General features: G+C 36.1%; 1 protein-coding gene and 1 long non-coding RNA gene across 4 annotated transcripts in view; both read right to left on the bottom strand.

Annotated features, from left to right (window-relative positions):
• Window positions 1-22,459, bottom strand: part of PRKN (parkin RBR E3 ubiquitin protein ligase) — a 689,640-nt gene that overhangs the window by 322,829 nt on the left and 344,352 nt on the right. The gene's annotated exons all lie outside the window — the stretch shown is intronic.
• LOC135445728 (uncharacterized) lies at window positions 11,297-14,486 on the bottom strand. The gene is made up of 3 exons (XR_010439587.1): window positions 14,366-14,486; window positions 11,963-12,075; window positions 11,297-11,321 (listed from the first exon to the last, which is right to left on the bottom strand). It is a non-coding gene; the product is annotated as an uncharacterized LOC135445728 (long non-coding RNA).

Raw genomic sequence — 22,459 nt, 5'->3', positions numbered from 1 at the left:
AGTTCCATTCAATGAATATGGGGGAAAAAAGAAAGGAAAAATCCCATTTTGAGAATGATCTAATGATCTCTTGCTTTTGCTGCATGTGTGGCTACACTGGCCAACATAATTTCACAATTATGACAGATTCCTTTACATACCATTTCCAATTGACAGCTGTTTTGGCGTTTTTTAAACTATTCTGTCTACTGATATGCTATTACAGAAATATTATAGAACATATAACACACTTTTGTGTTGCCCTAACTTTAATCAGAAATGTCTTCTCACAATCTGTAGGGCGTCCACAACAGACTGTCATTGCTATTCTGGCAATGGGGACCTGCAGCTCAGATGACACAGTGAAAGTTTTTGAAGGTCACAAAGGAAGTCTGTGTCAGAGGGAGAACATGAATGCAAGCTTACCCAGATCTAGACTGGATGCTTGGCATCATCTTTTCCTTAACTCTTGTTGACATTGTTTATAACCCTGTGGCACTAGGCCACAGATGGGCTTTAGGTTACTCAGACATTTGTGATAAAGAGAGGGGTTAAAGTAACAGATCTGTACTTCCAAGCTAAGAGAACAACCCTTTCTTAGTAAACGTAAAAAAATCCCTGCTCATGTTGTGTAGGTTTATTCTGACAGCATGCATATAAAATAAATAATTTAGAAAAAAGAAAAGGAGATACATCATTCCTACTTTGCAATTGATACAGGATTACAGTTCCTCCAAAGTCTATCTGGATTTATCCATTTCCTCTCTCTTGATTTTTGTGCTCCGTCCCTATCCTTAACCTATGCCCAAGAGAAAGAGCAAACAGCTGCTCACAGTGCCACTAACATTCAGCAGTTCATGTTCCCTTACTCTTTACCCAGGCTGAAGTAACCACATTTGGTATGCATTCCACTCTGCAGCATCCTGGAAAGCTGCAGCTTGAACCCGTTTTTCAATTTAGCAGTAATGCACTCTGAACAGCAATATGTTCCCGAGCCAGCTGGTCTTCCTTAGCCTTTTACCCTCCTTTAATCTTTTAGTGCTCCATGGGCACCTCATCTACTCCAGGCTGCTGTTACCTTCCATCACGTATCATATTTGTTGCATTCTTTTACATAGCCTTAACCTTCCTATTTTGAAAGGCAAAGGCACTGCTAATAGCATCAAAAATGAAAGTAATCTGTCAATTACTTCAGATTTGAAATAAATATGCCAGTAAAAGAATGTGAGTCATCATTGGTATGTATTTGAAAAAACAAAACAAAATCAAAGATAAACAAATCTAACCAGTTTATATTTTAGCTCCTTATTAAAGAATTTCATTCATAAGCACAAGTATAAATATGCATGTGTAAATGCAAGTATTTATAACTCTACTTGCATATACTAAACATCCACACACCTGCACAAATGTGCAAATGCACATGCACTTGTTCACAAAAACACACATTCTGTTTGTATATGGAGTCACAGAAGAGAAAAACTAATTTTTTACAGAATAACTTGGCCATTAGCACAGCAAAAAATTAATAATAATAGAGATGAAAGCAAATACTATTTAGAAATTTAGACAAATTGGCCTCAAAGTATAGAAACAAAACCAACTAAGTTTGCAGTTAGTCAATATAACTCAGAAAAATGTTGTAAGTACATAAGTTGATATGCATTAAAAATCTCAAACTTCTCAGATCTTGGAACACAGGAAATATTCAGGCTTCATTCTTAAATGTGTCTTTGATATTCTTTTGGTCTGGCAAAGATGGAGAATTATACAGATTTCTCTACACACACAAAAATTTTAGGAACAGTGGATATGATATTAGCACTGGCCATGTATCTGGTTTTACTCAGCAGCATACCTTTAATGCAGTTCCCCTAGCTCTTCAGCAATATATCTGAAGGGAAGGATTTACAAAGAAAGAAGAATTTGTACTGTTGTACTGAACTAACTATATTAATTTCACTGCAAGGGAGTATGGTTACACTGCAGCAAAGAAGGCACAAAATTTGATTTTGTGTAAGCATGTTTGTGATTTGCTGGAGAAAAACACAAGTTATAAATAAATCCTAATGTTTTTACTTTTTTTGTCATTTCAATTTTTTAGCAATCAATATGAAAAAGGAATACTTAGCAAATATAATTTACATTTTTGAAATTCAGAGTATGGGCCTTTTTCTCCTAAAAAAATAAAATCATCAAACCGTATTTGCAGCTTTCCCATTATTACTGTTTGCAGCAACTTATGAGGATCCAAGAAGCACAATGGGAACTGAAGGGAAAGTATGTCCCTTCAGCATCTACTTAATTGGTAAAAAGTGACCAGAGCATCAGTTGTTAATGAAGAATCAGGTGATGCTGTTTAAGTTCCAGCATTGTTAGTTTATACTCTAAGACAAAGTTCTCATTCCTTCAGATTTAGAGCACAAACATGATCATAAGTACATGTACAATAGAACAGTTTTAAGCCTGAAAATCTTACATATAAAATTTAATATTCTAATAAACACTCTGGAGTCTCAGAGACAAGCTATATAGTACATTTTTGAATTAAATTCTAAGGGTAAAAACCATGCAATTTGTGTCCCAATAACGTCTCTTTCTATTTCTTATTTTAGCCTAACATCTGGTATCACAGCAGCTTTCTGCCACCTGCAAGGTCAGGAAAATGCAGACATCTCAATGTTTACTGACTATACCATTATTGGAAAATTTCTATATGGGCAGGATGGCTTCTATTTCTTTACCAGTGTCTCCCATATACAAAATAATAACTGAGAAAAAGGCAATCCTAAAAAGGTACAAAACTGGAAGCACGCATTAAAATGATGCTCCTGGTTAATGAAAGAAACAATTATGGCACACAAACCTCAACATGTAACTAATTCAGAAAGCCCTCATAAACCCATCCATAAGGATTTCCTCGTTTGTCATTCTGCCATGGTATACACTGCCTATACCTGTGTGCCAAGTGCAGCTGGGGCAGCTTGGCGGTATTTTGCACCCAACATCTGTGTCAAGCAGAGATCCCATCAGCCCAAAGCCTCCCATGCAGCTTCAGCTCCCCAGCTTGTAACAAAACACAACATCGCTCTGCTACCAGCTATCTCAAAAAAACCCCACAAACTCACACATTTCTGAGCAAAGAGGCTTCTGGGTTCATTAAGCTTAAAAAGCCAATTGTTTCCTTTGCCATCTGCTAACCTATCCTGAAAACTTGTCTCAGTCTCATCCACCATGGTTACTGGAATAGCATCTGTCCACCTGCAATCCTGACAGGTCAGAATATTTTTAGATACTAATTAGTAAAACGTCATGTCCAAGAGAACTTCCCTGACCTTGTGCTGCCATTTAAAACTCTTCAGCTGTGGGCCACCAGAGAAGCCAGCTCCACTGAAGCAGCAGACACAGGAACAAGCAGGATAATGGGTTAGGCAGCCAAGCCTAACGTGGCACACTCACTGATGAGCAGCCGATATGCTACGGCCACTTGAGACTTCTTCTCAGAATGCTGTTTTCCTTCCTGGTAGGACAGCAAATTCCCTGACCTCCATTTCAACATGATATGTGGTTCTTTGAAAGAGTATAAACAACAGAAATAATTTCTCTTCTCTTTTAAAAAGGTGTTTTTCTTCCCAATGCAATTCAATAACCATATATTTTTAAAGTATACTAAAATCCCCTTTTCAACACCAAAGTAATTTTTCAACTGGTATAGTCACATTTTTTGTTTTCTCATGCAAAACTGAATTTTAGTTCATATAGTTTCCACAGGCCAAAGTAATCCTTGCCTTATCACTGGAGCTTGGCAAAATTATAAGAAGAATCTGGACCAAACATTACTGTCTAAGATACAGCAGCTGGAAGATATCCAAATGCTGTAATTCATCCCACATATTTTTCTTGAATTGAAATCCTAAAAAACCTGTTTCTACACAACCAGTTTGACTCTAAATATGTATTTAGGCCTGTAACAATTATCAAAACATTTTGAAAAGCAATTGTTGATAGTACTGAAATAAAAGGCACTGATGAATAAGTCTTGTGATCATCCTGGCCAAAGCCTGACAAAGGTAATTCAGCTACAGATGATATATCTGAAGTAAACTTAGTTTCATTTAATGAGTTATTTTGGGTTACATTTTTCCCATTCTCTGTTCCTGCTGTTTGATATTTAGCTGTAGACAGAATTCTATGCATCCAGATGGACTAAACACACTTAGATTTTTATTATTTTTTGTTTTTAAATTCATGTTAGTCCTTGCTTGGCCACAAGAGGCATATAAGAAAACAACAGCACAACTTCTATGTTAATAAGACTTGCTATTTGTTGTTTTGAAATAACCAGATGCCTCAGTCAGGGAGTTACACTGCTGCTGTAGATAAAATCAAAGGCAGAAGCACAGATGATATTTCTCCTGAGGAGCTAACTACTAAACTAAAGCAGGATGACAAAATTGAGCATTCTGAAGTTCGCCCAGAGCTTGGGTTGGATCTCTTTGCCATCTGCTGTGTGCAGGAGCTGCCCTGCAGCAGCCTGCCAGCACACCGCTGCGGGAGCCCCGCACTGCAACAAGGCAGGAGGAGTTCCTGAGCCCTGCTGCCAGCAGAAGCAGCAGTGTGGAGAAGACTTTTGTCCCTACTCTGCAATTCCCTGTGTTAGCTGGAGAAATTCTCCAGACTAGTAGAAATGCCTGAAGATTAGCATTTTCTTAACTCAGCAAATAATCTCACTGATAAAGGTTGTGAAGATATCTAAATCCCTGGGGAGTAAACAAGATCCCCAAGGGCTCAGCAGTTCCCAAACACAAGCTGCTTACTTCAGCAACCCCTTGCAAGCCCGCAGCTTTGTATGTGTTGGTTCTGGCTCCTGTTACACGATTTTTTAGCCTATAAAATGGATGCACAGAATGCTCATCTGGCATGATAGTTTGGTTTGTGTCAGCTACCACAAAGCAGTTTTGAAAAAACCAAACACAGTGTTACACAACACAGGGTACTCCTACCTACTAACTCTTTGCATTGTTTACTTTGCAAAAGTAAAAGCAAGCACAAAAGCCTTCCACATCTAGAATACAAACTTGGGACCTGTGACTTCAGGATGGTTGCCATTCATCTTTTAAATGACAACGAGGCAAACTGACTGGCCTCAGTTGTCCACGGAAAGCCCTGCCATGCAATGGTATGAGTATTTTCATTGAAAAAAGCCAATAATTCAGTAGAGGCTGCATCTGGAAAAGTATCTACAGAGGGCATGACTGTGACTCTTCCTATAGCAGAGACAAGCAGTTAGCCAGTTAAAGCCACTGGAGACTACTTGCAGTATTGTTGCTAGATATGCTTGTGGAATCAGGATCTAATTTCTCACAATTTCAGTGTTCCAGTATCTCAGACTTCTACACTGTGGGAACATGATTGTTTAGGGCAGGATTTCCCCTTGGGGTGTGTGTCCTTAATTTATTGCTGCAGGGTTGAGTAATGTACCCATCACAGAATCATTCATGTTTTATTAAAATTAATTTCAAGGGATTGTTTGTTTTAGGAAGCACGTATAGGACTGTTCAGATGCTTTGGCAAAACAATAGCAGCAACAAAGAGTAATGAAAATGTTTCCTTTTTTCATTCCTTTACCTGTGGGATAAATGAATTCTAGCCTCAGAGTACACCAAGAAAAGGGAAAAAACAACAGAAAACTCCTGCTATTTTGTCCCAGTTCCTCTGATTTCTCATGTCTGTCTTGCATTGCTTCTTCTGGAAGGAGTCCCCCTCGGCTAACACGTATCTTTAAGCTCCATCTGCACATCTGGGTCAGCACAATAAAAAAAGTTGTTTGTGAGACTTGGCTCTCCCTAACAAATGTAGGTAGGTTTTCTTTATTCTCATCTCTGATCTTCATAGGAATATTTCTTTTCAAGTGCCCGTTTACAGATAATTTCTAGGCATGTGAAGACAGTAGAACATAATTGCTTAGTCTGGTAGATAATTTATTGTCTGAGACTATTTTAAGGTGAAGAGACACCACCTGCTATAAAGAGGCCTTGTTTGCTAAGTGATAATTACAGGCTGAAACCAGAAATGGAAAGAAAGAAAGAAATGTTGATGGCTTCTTGGAATATTTCAGCCACTTTAAAGTGAGGCTGAACCAGAAATTTCCATTGTACATTGTCTCTCAAAAGAGAGGAGGGGTGGGCAAGGAGAGCAGTCCTCCAGCAAGAACTAGAAGAGAGCAGAGGTTCTGTGTTGCACAGCCAGCACTGTGCAGATGTGCACAAGACAGAGCTCACACCTCACCATGGACAAGTGCACACCACCACTATGGGCACAACACATGCATCAGATGTGGCATCAAAATGGTCTGCACAGAACAATCACTCGTCAATGCTGCATTTTCTGAAACCAACTTTTAGCATGATCAACAGCTTTGCCTATAAGGAGAGCAAAACCATTAATTTTGTTACTGTGTCACAAATGAGAGAAAAGGGAATAAAATTAAAGTCCAAAATGACTAATCAAATTTGCTTGACAAGTACTAATTCACTTTGATCTATCCCTCACCATAATTTCATTGGCAGGTAAACCATACATATTTATAAAAGTGGCAGCAGGCTGCTGTTGTACTGTTTGTAATTTACAGTAACAAAGAATTCATTTAGATTGCCATACTTGGAGTCCCAAGGTGACTCTGCCGTGGTTACAGGCCCCCTGCTATGCAGGATACCTAACACAATGAAGAACAAAGGAAAACAATGCTACACTGAGACCAGGGCTCCTGGGTAATCAATTCAGGTATTTACAGCTGAAACAATAGCTCTGTGCAAATCAGCATCATTACTACAGTTTGCTGATAGAAACCCCAGGGAACGCAGGAAGTGTCTGCCTGCAAAGCAGCTGATTACTCTGAGCTACTTATGTTTTTTTAAGCATTATTGTTTCCCATCATAATAAACAGTAAATGATTGTTTAAGAAGAGGGCATGAGAGGTGCAACCAAATGTACAAGGTGCTCCCCTCTTCCAGAATTGTGTCTTGCCAAATGAGTCACCAAATGCACCTCACAAGAAAAGGACTCCAGCATCAACCTTGCCCTTGTGAAGCACCATTACCAGACTCACCTGTATGGGTTCTTTTGAAAATGCTTGTTTCTAATCTTACAGACTTAAGAAAAAAAATGCAAGCATGGACTCAGGGAGAGCCAGTTTAATCAATCTACTGATGCTTAGGGTTTTGGCACGTAGGTAGGGCTGCTTGTCTCCCCATTTTGCTCTTCCTATTGGAAGAGCAAAGCAAAGAAATAGCAACCTCACTGGCACTGTCTCTCCACCAATGCTTTGCCTCATGAATGCAAGGTGTCCCACCAGACCACATCTTTCACAGTGGAAGAGACCCTAATTCTGCATACCCATACCTTTCCTTAATATTTTACTAATATAAAGAAAATTACATTTAGGCACATTTTAGAATGTTTCTTCTCTGAACTAGCAATTCATCCTTTGGAAAGGATGAGGTAGGCTGACTTTCCTTGTCTGTCCATGAACATCCCTGCCATAAAATGGAGAACTATGACTTTTCACATCAAGTGTGAAATGGGCCTTGCACTGATTTGTGAGCTGTTCAGAAAAAAAAAAAAATGAAGCAGAAATTAATTCTTCAGTGAGAGAGGTTTTCAACACTTCCCAAAATAAAATGCTACACCAGTTAATTTAAAAAATGTTCCTACCTATAGAAAAGTTAGATGGTCTAGTTAATACATCTTTGCCTGTGACATCATCAAATCAATGGTTGTTTAAACCTGCTTTTGCTTCAGCGAATGAATACTCACTATCCAACTGTTCCTCATGCCTTCTGCAGGCTGCTGCTGAAACATGCAACAGTGTCCAAAAATCTCTCTGAATTTAATCTCAGCTACAAGAACATTGTCTTTTACAGCAACACACATCCTATATCTCAGTCACTACCTCATTTACATGAAGAATATCTGATCTGCTTCTGGTGTATTTTTTTCACAAACACATTTCCACATTAATTGGCTTACTGATCAAAAGTATGAGACCAAAACAACAGGAAACCCATGACTGTCATCATAAACTGAAATTTCTGTAATACAGCATCTGCAGCATGGATACATTCCAAGCAAAAGGACTCTAAGGAAGTCAAGGAGACAAAGTCCGTAAACATCATTGCAAATTGGGAATTCTTTAGTTTTCAAAAAATGATGCCCAGGATCAGCTCATATGGACTTTGCATCTGAGGAACCTTTCTATATGCTGGATGGAACTGAAAAATAGTGCAAAGTGCACGGGGAGTCACTTCACATCTGAGTGGTCAGATTCCTTAGTGAGAAGCAGAAAGATTTTTTCCTTATGCTGAGACTCTTAGTGCTGCCTTTTTGGGATGCCCATATACACGTCTCCAACAACGTGGACACTGGACAGAGTGATACAAAAATGATCTCACTTCAGACACTGCCAGCAACCGCAAAGTTCTCTAGTCAGTGACATTCTCACCACACACAACACATCAGAGACTGATTATGGACTGATTATGAACTGAAGTGTGATTGCTAAGTTTCTGGAAGAACACATATCTAAAAAGTATTATGGAAAAGAACAATAAGAATAATACATTCCTAACAATAATCTAAGATAAGAAAGAAAATGAGATTTTTTTTTTTTTAAGCCTAACAATAGTTTACCTAGAAATCAATTACTGGAGAAAGTAAAGCACTTAACTTCTAAAATACAGGGGGCAGTGGTAACATTTTGGAAGACTACTACTATTGTTTGAGCCCAAACTTAGAATGGAGTTCTGCTGTGGGATGTACAGTAAGAAAAAATGAAAATAGAAAAGATATACATGGTAGTTTTGTCTCTATGTCCATTTCCTACTTCCTACCAAACTAAAAGTGCACATATTCAGCTCAATCACCCACAAAATTACAGTGGTTGTGAAGTCCCTTGTATTTTAATTTTGTAACACTAAGTTAAAAGCTGAAAAAGAACTACGCTCTTTCATTTAGTCATACTTCAAATACAAAATTGTCATAGAACTGTGCATTTGGAATTCCTATCCAACACCTAAAAGTGCTAACTATTTAGAGAAACAGATTCTTGTAGAAATTTGGAAGCAGTGAAGCACAGAACTCAGTTTAGTTCAGAGAGGACATATGGTAATTTTAAGTTAATTTTTCAAATGAACGGTCAGTCACTGCAATGAATTTGAAATGAAGACAGGGCAGAAGAAATCTGTCAAAGATGGATACTAGAAAAAAAAAAAAGACATAATGAAGTATCAGAAGTGAAAAGCCAAATCTGCACAATCTCCAAGAATATATTTACTGGAGAAGAGTAAATTATTTTTGCGGCTCTAAAAAATGAAATATGAATAATTTTTTGTCAACAGTTGTTACCTAGCAGTTGGTCAAGCTTAGCTCCAAATTCAAATGCTACATGAAGATTCACATGGAAATAATTTTCATGTGCTCAGGGTAAATAGAGCTCCAGACAGTAAATAAATCTCAAATGGGATGAAATTCTCTGTTCAAAGCATTTTACTTTTAGTTCAAATCAGACAATGTAAGCTCGCATAAAATGCAGAGAATCAAGAGAAGAAAATAAATAGAGGAAAAAAGTCTAATATGACAATAGATAAAAAGACGTCAATCTGGCCTAGAGAAGCAGAATAAATGAGAGATATAAAAAGAAGAAGAAAAAAAAAAAAACCCAAGCTGTGGTTTTAAAAGAAAGCATGCCTATTGTTTTGGGACCAAGAATCACAAACTACAAAATATATCCTTCTACAGCCAACTGATAGCGAGAAACAACTAAATTACATATTTTTTACCAAGAAACAGTTAGGTAAAATGGAGTATCAGAAACTTTAGGGTAAAAAACAAAAAGAATTCTTCAAGGTAAAACTTAGAAAGATGTAGAATACCAGCTTCAGTAGGATATTGTACAGGTCCTGTTCTAACGGGTCTTTTAACCTAGACAAAACTTCAGGGGATTTCTTACAGAATAATCTTACACTGGAAAGGTAATCTTAATAAGCTTATAAGTTTTGTTGGTTGTTTGGGTTTTGGGTTTTGTTTTTTTTTTTTTTTTTGTTTCTTTGGGTTTGTTTTTTCTTTCTCCTTTTTCTGAGCACATGTAGCTGAACCTGGTATATGTGACATTATGAAAAGCTAAGTTTTGGGATACAAAGAAGCACAAAGCAAGCAGAGCAATTCTGTAGTTAGCACCAAGCTGGATGTGATTCTGGTCACTAGAATGGTCTGTCCAGAGAAAATGTAAAGAAGCACAAAAATGAATGCAGGAGATCAATCTGCTTTCATGGGGTACCTTGCCAACAATTACCTTCACTGCTGCAGCATCCCACAGCCATGAGAATTGCAGCTTTATATTTGACTCAATTATTAGGCATTTAATTTAATAAGACTTTACATTCCAAGGTAAATGTATCTCTGTTTTAGTATTTGGTTAAAATCTGCTTTGTAAATTATTTATTTTACCCTCTTGAAGGGCAAAAGTATTTCAACAACCTTGATTGTCAAAATATGCGTGTAGGTCACAAAGCAAAGCTTCAGCCACAAAGCTCTGTTTTCAGAAGTTCACATAAAATTATCTCTTTACCTAGAAGGCATCATTAAAAGAGATTTAGAAAAGCAGAATAAAATAAAATTAAAAAAAAAAAAAAAGATCATTCTGAAGGCAGGAGTTCAGAAGTTGTTAATAACTCACCCAGCAGAGAAAATTCATGTCATTGCCATTTAAGATTATGACAATAAAGCTATGTTCATAAAATAAGCTCATAAAATATTTCACTCCATAAAACTTTCTAATTGCCTTGGTTTTTTTTAAATCAAACAAACAAAACTGGAAGTTGCCAATCAAATACAAAAGAACTCTAGGGTGGTTTGTGAAAAGGAAAACCTTACAAATGTAAGAAGAAATTAAATCAGGACTTTCATGGTAGAATGAGTTGGAGAGGTAGGTACTTGGCAGAGACAGGGAGAACATACTCAAGCATAAGCACACATGAGCAACAAAGCATCAAGAATCTGATAGCAGTGAAGAGGCTAAGGAAAAGAATGTCACTTGAATTAAAACTTATGGAAGTCCAAAATTTATTTTTCTTTAGATCACTCAATGTTGAATCCACGACGTGTCAATTGTGTATAAAAACATAGTTGAATAGAACTTCCCACTATCTTTAAAATTCTTTGTCTTGGAATGAATAAGGATGATGGTGTTGACTGTTTTGTTTTTGGTTTTTTATCTCCTTTTCTGAAATTGTAAGCAATTTTGTCCAAGCAGCCAGTTTTTCAGACAAATATTTTCTGAGTCCTTCCTGGTAAAAACATAATACAGAAAAAATCACTTTTTACAGAAAAAAACCAAAACAAACCAACCATTAAACCCTATAGAACTCTCCACACTGGGCCTCAAACCCAAAATCAAAATCCCACCCATGGCAGCAGTTAACATCCTCACCAGAATGTGATACTTAATCCCTAGTCTCACACTGGTGAGAAATCCTTTAAATCTTTTGAAGCAAGGGATAAAAACTTACTTGCAATTTGCTCCATGCATACTTTGGTTTAACAACTTTTGACCAGATATTAATTGTCACCATGAAAGAATTTGCCAAGAATGAGCAGTGATAAATCTTATTTTAAAACCTCAAATTTTTCTATACCATATTCTTGGCTGTGCAACAAGCCTTGCTGGCTGCTTGCCTCTTCCAACAATTTTCAAGCAGCCAGCCACCTATGTTAGCTGACTCAGTGAAGTCATTCCAATTTTATACAAACCCCACTAGCTGAGCAAAACAGCAAAGTTGCATAAATGAAAAAAAAAGCACATAATGACTGAAACCATACAGACAAACTTCTCACATCTGTAAAATGTTGAAAAACAAGAGGCTGTTCTGCATGGGAAAAATCATAATTTATCAAGGTCCCCCAGTTAGAAAAAAGTAGGCTTCCTCACTTTGTTGTGCTGTAAGTCAAAGCTTGAAGAAGGCAAGCAAGCCTTCCAATATTTCTTTGAGAACATGAGGGAAGCAGCTGGCATAATCAGACCCAACCCGATAGCACATCTTCCTGCAATAAAAGGTTTGGAATGTTTAGAGCATCAGTCAAGCCACAGTATATGATAACCTTTAATGTGCAAAAGATACTCATTCCACCTCACAGTATTCAACACATCATTGCTGAATGATTGCTCAATTTTTACAAGCAATATCGAAGTATCTGAAGAAACCTCATACAGGTGTAGTGGTTTCACACATCTGTGCTCTTCAGCACTGGGCAAATTTTTTAAAAAATTTTTGTGGTCATGCCTCCAGTATTTTTTTCTCTGACAGGCAACTCAAAAAATGTTAGTATAGGTCTGAGTTTGGAAAGTCTTCATCCATTTATTTTCCTTTCCACTTGCAGCTATTGCAATGCCAGTTACACAAGCAACCTTTCAGAAATCCAAGGCACAAAGTGGACTGTGTGTCAATACACACAGAATATTTCACCTACAGGAACTGAGTGTAGATCAAGTTGCTACTTCTCTGGTTTCTGCTGTTAGTTAAATAACCATTTTTTTCCTACAAACCATTGACTTCATGCTTATTGTACTAACTGGCACTGTAACTCCACTCTAATTAAATTTAAGAAAAGTAGCAAAGGAAGTTTAAACATCAGAGGAACATGATAGTGTATGGAGACCAAGAGTTATTTTTTAAAAAGAAACATCTACAAGAGAACTTCCAATAACCAAACAAGGAAAGAATGCTCCAATTTTTAGTTTCCAAGTCAGTTTTGTATTTCATCTGTCTCAGGTTCTGAAACTCATCCACTTGAAGACAGACAGTTACTCCCACTGAGATTTTGCAAATATATCCTCTTATGGTATCTGTATACCTTTGCCCTAAAAATTCAGATATTGTGATGTGACCTTGACAAGACAAGGTATTAGTAAAGAAAAAACTTGTAAGGGGTAACTGGAAAAAATAAAAAGCTAATGAAAAAAAGCATCCTTCTGTTGGAATATTTAGCCATGACACATGTTCAAAGTCAAGCATATGTTTAAATAACATCCTGTTCTAGAACCTGAGTACTCACAGCTTTGCAGAATCAATCTTTCATTGGCATGTGATTATATGCACAGTAGGAAAAGCCATGCTAAAATAAAATAAATAAAACTGCAATGCAATGTTAAAAGTTCTACTGAAGGTGAAAAAACCCCACCAATTCAGAATATAATGTTTTCACCTGTAGGATGTTTTTCACCCTGGCATATGGTAAACAATAAGACAGACATTAATAAATGCTAAGTGGAAGTTTTTTTTAAAGATAGCCATTTTAATGGAATACTCTGCCCAAGTGTCAAAAACTATTACTTAACATTAGCACTTATAACCAAGGTCAGTGCAATACTGCCCAATCTCCTTCATACTGCATTTAAAAAAATTTCTTACAGTAAAATTCAACTACATGACTGTATACTGCTTGTATAAAACAATAAGGAAACAATTTTATTTTAAAATAAAAAAGTAAAGATGCTTGCTGGTATCATAAATGACCTCTTGAACATTCTTGGCAGATCTAATGTAAAGCCTTCATTCCCTTTTTCCTCCTTTCCTTTTTTCCTTCAACATTAAAAAAAAAAAAACAAAAAACCACCAAAACTTCGCAGAATCTATTAAACACAGCAGGGAGAAGGAAAGAGACAAGGGAAGAAAAGAATTCAAAGAATGTTTTCCTGACTTCCTTAGGAGCTTAATAGAATCTTATGAATCTTGTAGAAAAAGAAGAAATAACATACTCATACATTTGGAAAAGAACAAACAAACTCAAAGGAAAGGAACATGAACACAGAGTAATAGCATCCTATTTCCTGATGAGTAACTAGAATCCAAAGGAATGCTCAATTCTGTAACATATTTTGAAAGGCCAAGAATATTGTTCAACATGTTAGAAAAATAATCACTTTCATCAGAAACATTTCTAACATGCTTCATTACTAGTGTTAATGCTTTAACCCTCAGATAACTACCATCTGAACTGCAAATATGGATAGTGTATTTTTCTAGAAAACAGGAAGCTCTGAGACAGTATGATCAAAAACATAAATACCTCTCTGAAAACAGGGGGTCATTACAAGGCATCAGGACCCAGAAAAGTGGAAGATAAATAATACAAAACACATTTTTCATGAGCATACAGATTAGCTCAAATAATCAGAAAAGACAGCAAAGAATTGAGACAAGAGCTCTTTCCAGTGAAATTCATTCTCATGACAGCAGATATTTCCAGAACTGTCTTATTCTCAAAAGAAGAAAAACAAACCCCCCTAAATATTCACTCTGCTTCCTGTGATAAAAAGCATTATAAATCCTACCTCATACTGAGAGACTCATTAAAGACATTCCATGACTACATCTTGGAGGATATCACTCAGAAAGTACAGGATGATTACATTGGATGAGTCTGGGCTCTGACCAAGCAAAGCACACAGACCTGCATTTAGATCCTGTTGGTGTTGATGGGATTATTCAGGTGCAGCAAGCACAGGTTTACCTACTTACTGATGTGAGGTCACAGTTTGGTTCTAAATGTTCTGCAGAACTGAAACCACCATAGAGACCCTAACAGCACAGTAGGACACCTCTCTAGAAATATTTTATTCCTTGTTATAATAAAAAGCACATCATATTAAATGAAGAAATTAGAGAAAGAATAAACAAAGAAGAAAACCAAAAATTTTCAGGAGATTCAATTTCTTTGTCCCAGATAGGGAAGGGCACTGCAACCAGAGCAGAAGTTGCCAAGTGGCCAAATAATATCTGTATATCATCCCGATTCTCTCTAGCTTCAGAAACAGGAATTCCTTAACTTTGAGAGATCAAAAACCCAACAAAACTGTCTCCACTTTTGGTACCAGATTTTTTAACAAGGAATGCAAAAAGCAGGAGTGCAGGGAATGCTATATTTTATACTTCTGTATCTGGTCACATTACAGATGTTTAAGATGAGCTACTATTCAGTCTTGCCTTCTGTTTTATATTTTATTGCTTGCAAAAATTCTTTTAATGCCTTCTACTAGTTTAATGACTTAATAAATAATACCTTATATCCCCTGTTCATGTAATATAAATTTGATTTTAAAGACACAAAAATTGGCAGCAAGATTGAGAGGGATGTGTTGGATGCTTTAAATTGTATTTTATTTCTCAATTCTGACTTCCAGAAGGTCGTGTTTCATTAACGAAAACATAATTCAAATACAAACATAGAGAATGAGAAAGTCAAAAGTACAATAATCTACAAGTCTCTAATTAATGAATAAATTATGTTTTGAAATCAGGTTTTCAAAGCTTGCCAATGTTACTAAATAACTACCAATGTACTACTTTTTGGAATGTAGAAAATGGCATATTTTCAAATAGTCGTTCTTACTGTTGAAAGAAATGAGGTCTTAAATGCTTTTCACAAGCACCACTCTGTTTTCAGGTTTAGACAATCATAACTCTACTTAACTTTTCATCCTCTTACTGTGTCCAAGTTTATGCATGTAAAATCAATAAAACAACCCAAAATACCTGAGTGGCTGAAGAAGACAGCCACACAGACACCAGACATACATATAGATACCAGATACATACATATAGATATCAGACAAAGACATACTTTGTCTTTAAAACACGAAAGAGAGGTTGTACTAAGATAATTCATAAAATCTGTAGCACAAAAATTAACTAAAGAGGAAAGTACTATGGATTGCCTCAAGCCAGAATCACCTAACAGCTTTAAAAGAGAAAGGAATTACCATTAGAGTCTATGAGATACTCTAAGCACCCCTCAAGGGCCTGTACATGCTTCACTTGCTTTATGTGAAGCCTTGCATCCCTTAGAGTACTATTCTGTTAATCAGTTTTCAAGGTCACAGCTGAATGCAAGAGGGACAGACTGTGCATCTGTAGAAGATACTTATTTCTGGAAAAAGTCACAGTTCTATTTATGTGAAAATGATCTGCAGTTATGCAGCACATAAGTCTTAACCTGCAAACACTTATATAACAAAAAAAATACTCAAACCCGCAAAACTGTTTGCATAATCAAAGTCTAAAGGGTCAAGGTGAAAGAAATGTCTTTTTAATTAAAATGAATTTAGCAGATACATGCATAATTATGTCCTCACAAAACAATAATGACTGTTTTGCCTGAAATTATGGATATATTTGAAGGACAAGAGAGAAAAAGAGCTATTTCTCAAAATTTCAATGATGAGGGTCTTTAAAATGGGCTCTCTCTTTTGTTTTGGTATTTTACTTTAAAAACAAAATTAAATTACAAATGCATTGAACTGGATAAATGACTTTGTGAAACTGTTTTCTATTTTATATAACCAGACTGAACCATATTGCAGCATCACTCTCACCACCTGCTTTCTGATCAGGACATGCTCTGACACCTTTTGAGGCACATATAGCAAAAGTGAATAAATATAACTTCTTTTGTCAGGAAATCCAATAAACTCCAGCAAGGTTAGAGAATCCATAGGGAGCAAAGGCATAGTCTTGCTCATGAGTGCAGTTCAAGATTGACATCAGCATTGTCAGCCTGTTTCCAAAGAGGTTGGACAGATTTCACAGAGGTGACATCTGAGTGCAGTCGTCTTTCCTCCACTGTGCACATCAGTAGGCTGGCCCTGGTTTTCTTGGCAGCTGTTTGGCTGACACTGCCTTTAGTGGTTACACACAACATACCTTATGGGAAGTGGTATGAATGTTCTATTTGTTGCTTCAAACAAAAGAAAAAGAATGAGTAATTTGTAAAATGCAGATGGAATTTGCATGCCAAAAGAGTACTGTCTGGTTCCTACTTTCACCAGAAATATGGGCAGATTTGTCTCCTTTGTAAAGTGAAATAAGAATAGTGTGGGGGGAAAACATTCATCAAAGTAATGCACTTCAAATAACTGAAGATTGCTTGTAGAGAAGAAGGACAAAGAAACAAGTACATATACATAAGAATGTATATACGTATACACACACGTATGTATTATATATAAATATGTATTAAATACTAATCAAAATTCCATTTTACTTAGTAAACATGTAAGAGCACATACCCTTGAAGGAAAACAAAACTAAAAGTGAGTCAGAGGAGAGTTTTGTAAAAGCTTGCTGTGGTAGAAAGCCTCTGAAATCTCTGCACAGAAATGCCACACTTATGCTAACTCCTTCAGGAGAGTAGTCTTCAGTACAGTAGGTATAATTTTTCCCTTATTTTGCTATCCAGCAACACATTTTCTCTACTATTTTACTCACTTTTTACTACCACTGATCTCTTTCAGGAGCAGGTCCAACCACAGTCACAGTTGATCTTTAGAGATCAGCTGTAAGACTTATTCACTCAGCAAGAGAAAGTTATGTCAGTGTAATTGGCAAAATATAAAGAAATAATTCAAACAGTTTTGATAGATGAATGTACTTGTTTTCATCCTGCTTACTGCATTTCAATGTACAATTATATGGAATTACTTTAACATAAACTAAAACAAACATGTCAAGTAAAAGTACAAGTCTTAGCAAAGGAGATTGTAGCAATATAAAAATGTGGTTTTATTGGTGTCATTTTTCTAGTAGTAGTCCTACATTGACATGCCAGTACAGCATCACTACCATTTACAAACTTGTACTGGGAAAATTACTAGTAATTGCCCACAATTATTAATTGTGTACATTTTCAACTATTTTCAAATGTCTGCACACAGCTCCCTTACTATGTCACAGATATTGACAGAACTTAACAGATTTTGATTGATTTTGATTATGATGTATTTCTTGTCATTTTCAAACCACACTGCAAATCAGCATCTTTTTGCATCAAGTTCCTAACAGTTAGGTATTAACAATTTAACTTGACTTTTGTCTATTTTCCACTAAGGGACTGAATTTACTTTCTATGCCTCTGCTTGAAACATGCCCTGGATTTTCCCTTTATAAGGAAACTTTAATTGCACTGGCAACTTAGTTGATAAACAACTTAGTGCATCACAGCACAACTTACACTAAAATTTTTACTACACTTTATCAGTATACCACAATTATTGCAATAATTTACTATTCCAAAATTGCTATATTTTGAAGTAAACATATAATTAAAAGTTTACTAAATGATGTTTTATACAAAGACATTGATCAGGAGGAAGAAGGAATTTCTCTGAAAATCTAAAATATTTGGATCCTAACTGGTTTCTCTTAGAGAACAAAATAAAGAACAGACTTTTTCTAAGACTGCCTTCAGAAAGAGTTTTGTTTCCAAAAGCAACCTTCAACAACATCCAAAGAACTAACAAGAGGAAAGAGAGCTATCAATGATCATGAGTTGATAAGTAAAAAGCAAAAAAACTAATTATTAAATTCCATTACAGGTCCATCAAGACTGCAATGTACCAAGAGCTTGTATGCTCAGTGCAGACTGTCAGTAGAAAATGTGTGAAATATTTTCCTTATAATGTTGTCAGTCAGTACTCTACTATGACAATTCATTCTACACCATGGTTTAGAGAGAAATATAGCACTAGGTGTCCCTATTTATTATATGTACACAAATGAACACATTTCTCCAACATATCCCTCAATTCTTCCCTTGTTTTCCCAACATTTTGTACCCGTAAGCCCCCAAATTTGTTACACATCAAAAATATAGTTATAGAATTTGAGAGTAGTACCTTGCCCTAGACATCAATTGAAAACAGTGTATAAACACTTTCCATCAAATTCCATCAAAATGTTTATCTGAATGATGCATTTTTGAAATCTGATAACAACTCCTAGGGAGCTATTTGACTGAGGAACTGAATAGCTCTCCAAGACACTACCCAGGACAGCAGACAGTGTTCCATATAGGATCATTAAGTGACTCCATGAAGTATAAAGTAACATTTCATAAAGTTCTCTATTTGTTATGACAGGTTCTTTGTCTTATGCATAGTCCTTCACATATTTGATTCCAGAAATTATGTCCTGGCATATTTGCCCAATACCGCTATTTTCAATCTTTCCTAAGTTTCTGCAAATGAAATTATTCTGTTGGGTCCATATTTAGGTTTTTGCTGCTGGGCAGCTTCATTGTTTCCTGGATATTTTCACTCTTGTTTCCTTATTTTGTTGTAAAAGCCAACCACATCCTTCACAAACGCTTTCCATTGCTTCCCCTTACAGAAGCGCATGATGCCAAACCATTGGCTGCTCAGCAGAGGGCAACAGCTGAATTCCTACCAAAACCATTCCTCAATGCCACAGTTGAGGCCTGAAAGGAACATCTCTGCAATCTGTTCACCTTGTTCCTTCAGACCTCAGGTCTCTGCTGAAAGGATGAGGCTTGCTAATTAGTATTACTTGTGATGGTGCCTTGGCAATACAGATATCTCTCCAAAGACAAGTGGATTGTGACCTCCAATAACAATTCTCATAGGTCACTACACCCCTATCAGATGGTGAAAATATTCAGCTATTACTAACCTTGCCTGAAGCAAAACTAACCAGAGATGAAAATGTTTTGTCTTTCATCTTAAGAAATTCATTTTAAAAAGAAGGAAAAGAAATTCCCAGACATCTGAAACTGCAAACATCTATGGGAGAAAAGGCACACTGTGGGCATGCAAAAGAATCTCTTTGAACAAGGTTTTAAAAACATTTGCTACTCTGCTTTTCTTGGACTTTGCAAATAAATTCTAACTTTCTCATTTAAATTTACAATACTTGAACAGAATAACATTCATTAGCTATCATTTTTCATTGATTATATGCAAGTATTCATACTCAGGTTTCTTCAGAATATTTTGGAAGCGAGGTTCATGAAATCTTGGATGTGGTTACACTTGGATACCTAACACACTAAATCTACTGACTCGTCCCAAATAATTTAAACTTTTAAGTCTTTGTGTCTCACAAGATGAATGAAATACTTAAGTGAAGAAATCTACAAAAACACCTCGCAGTAGAAATCACCACAAATTAGAGAGAACATACAACATATAATATAGACCCTGCTGATAAAATTCTGGAATCTGCAGGCTTCAGGTGAAATGTCAAACACAAAATGAAATTCATGATGTTTATTTTATCCCAGGTGTATCAGGAGATGCACATTATTGAAATATATTCAATTCAGAAATGAGCTTCATTTGTGAAAAAAATCCTCATTCATGGCTGTTTCAAACACTCAGACATACCACACACTATTATATTTATGTTCACAAACATGTGGGCAAATTAAAAAAAAAATAAAAAAACAGCAAGCAGTCAAAACATTCCTTTCCATCCTTTCCTTTCTGTCAACTGTATGCTAAGATATATGCCAAGCAAAGGAATGACACAGGAAAAAAGCTCAGCTTCATAAAGAACAAAAGGGAGGCAGGCTTTATTCTCCCAGATGAAGAGAAATTTGTGCTTTATGTCCAGCATAGGACACAAGTGAGGTTGCATAAAATCCTCCTCACTTGTCCCCTGGTAGAGGATATGTGCAATGTGACAGTGCAATAGCTGTGCCCATGCACTCTTCTGTTCCCAGATGTGTTGAAGCTGCAGCTGCAGTGCAGAACTTACACAGATTCAGAGGCAGAGCAGTAAGAACTGCACTGGTGTCCTGTCACTGCCATAGGGGGCTGCTGTTTTCTAGTGATTACATCTCAAGAGAAAGATTAAGGCAACTGAATTTCATGCACAAGGCACATCTTCCAGTAGCTCATGGTACAAGTCTTCGAGTCTCAAATCCACAGTGTGCACCTCAGAGGAAATGAAGGTCACTTACTGGCATTATCAGACTTGGTTCACATTTCAAAAAATCACCCAAATTCTCAACAAAAGGTTGTCTCTGCATGGTTTTGCTTGTATCAAAACTCAAATATTACAGCTGTAACAAGATTATTCTATAAGTTACCTCATTGGGGAAAAGGAAAAAAAAAAGCTCTAAATCAATTAGTAACAGTTCTTAGTTTTATATCTAATTTCCTGCTTTAAATAAGTGATTCTTAAGAAATCTCATTAATTTAAGGAACATTAGGGAATAAAGCAGTAGACATTGTCCCTGATGGTCATAGTGCTTAGAAAAAGTAGATTTAATACTTAGCACAATCTTTTTCCACTCCTCTTTGAACTACTCGAGGTATATAAAGACAATATAATTTAACAGAGATTTGGAGCAGAGACCACATTATCAAGAAGGGTTACAGGGAGGGAAAAAGTACTTCAAAAAAGAATAGCTAAATATAGATGTAATAACTTGCTTGGATTATAATGGCCCAAAAGGGTAAATTTAGAATCCTATATCCCAGAAGCAAAGAGAAATAGTAGTTATAAGTCTAGAACAAGGTGCTATTTACTCTTCTGAAAACATCCTATGAGTAATGTCTTTTAATGGGCATGGTCTGCATTTTCATGTCAGAAAACAACAAAAGGTCCCTGATAAAAATCTCTCCAAATAATAGCAAAATTGACCTGAATCAAACTTGCACTACAGCTTCTTCACTAAGAAAATGTTAACAGTTCTCAAACAAATCTCAGAATATTCTGAGTCAAAAGAGACTTACAAAAATCATTAAGTCCAATTTTTATGTGAATGGCCTGTACAGGGATCAAACCCACAAACCTGGCATTAGCACCACACTCTAACCAATTGAGCTAATTAGTGGACCTCTGTCAAAAGCTGAATTTGGCAAATTGTCTCTTCAGCTGTAGCACTGGATTCAAATAATCAAATAAAGTTTCTGGAATTATTTGTAATGTAAGGGTTTTGAATGCCATGGCTGACCTGATGCCTCATCCACTTCTTGTCATAGTCACTGCTATATTCCTCCTCTGATACTTTTTTTTTCCTGTAACCTGCATTAATACCATATATCTTTTACAAGAAGAAAGAAAGACAAGGCAAAATATTTCAGGTTTCTCTAAACAATATTTAAACTGCAGTTCAACAAATATTTTATTTCAAAGCAATGTACAACATTAATGCACAAAACAGTACAAAATATAGGTCAATAAGGAACATGGCACACCTATATCAACAATAACATCATAAAGATGAAAATCTAAAATAGGAAATTAGAAAAACCCTAATCCCCATAATAAACTTGGGGAGATGGTCTTCTTTTGACATACAAAACCCACAGGTAAAAGCCCCAACAGAAAATAATTTACATATATATTCACTGATTTTTGAGAAGCAAACAATTTTATCCCTTACCAATTTACGACGAACATGATCCCATTTAAAAAACAACAACAACAAAAAAAAAACCCAACCAAAACCCAAACCAAACTCAACAAAAAAAAACCCCTCATTTGTCTCATTTCTGACTCTACAAATAGAGGAAATAAGCAAGCAGGAGTGACAGGAAAATGTCACAATCTGCTGATAGAAGGAAAACATGTCTAACTTGTATTTTGACTTCGGGAAAAAAAAAAAAACAAAACTGAAAAAGATG

Source organism: Zonotrichia leucophrys, chromosome 3, assembly GCF_028769735.1.
Source record: "Zonotrichia leucophrys gambelii isolate GWCS_2022_RI chromosome 3, RI_Zleu_2.0, whole genome shotgun sequence".
NCBI lineage: Eukaryota > Metazoa > Chordata > Aves > Passeriformes > Passerellidae > Zonotrichia > Zonotrichia leucophrys.
Note: the sequence above shows the minus strand (reverse complement) of the source record. Positions and strands in the feature narration are given on the sequence as shown.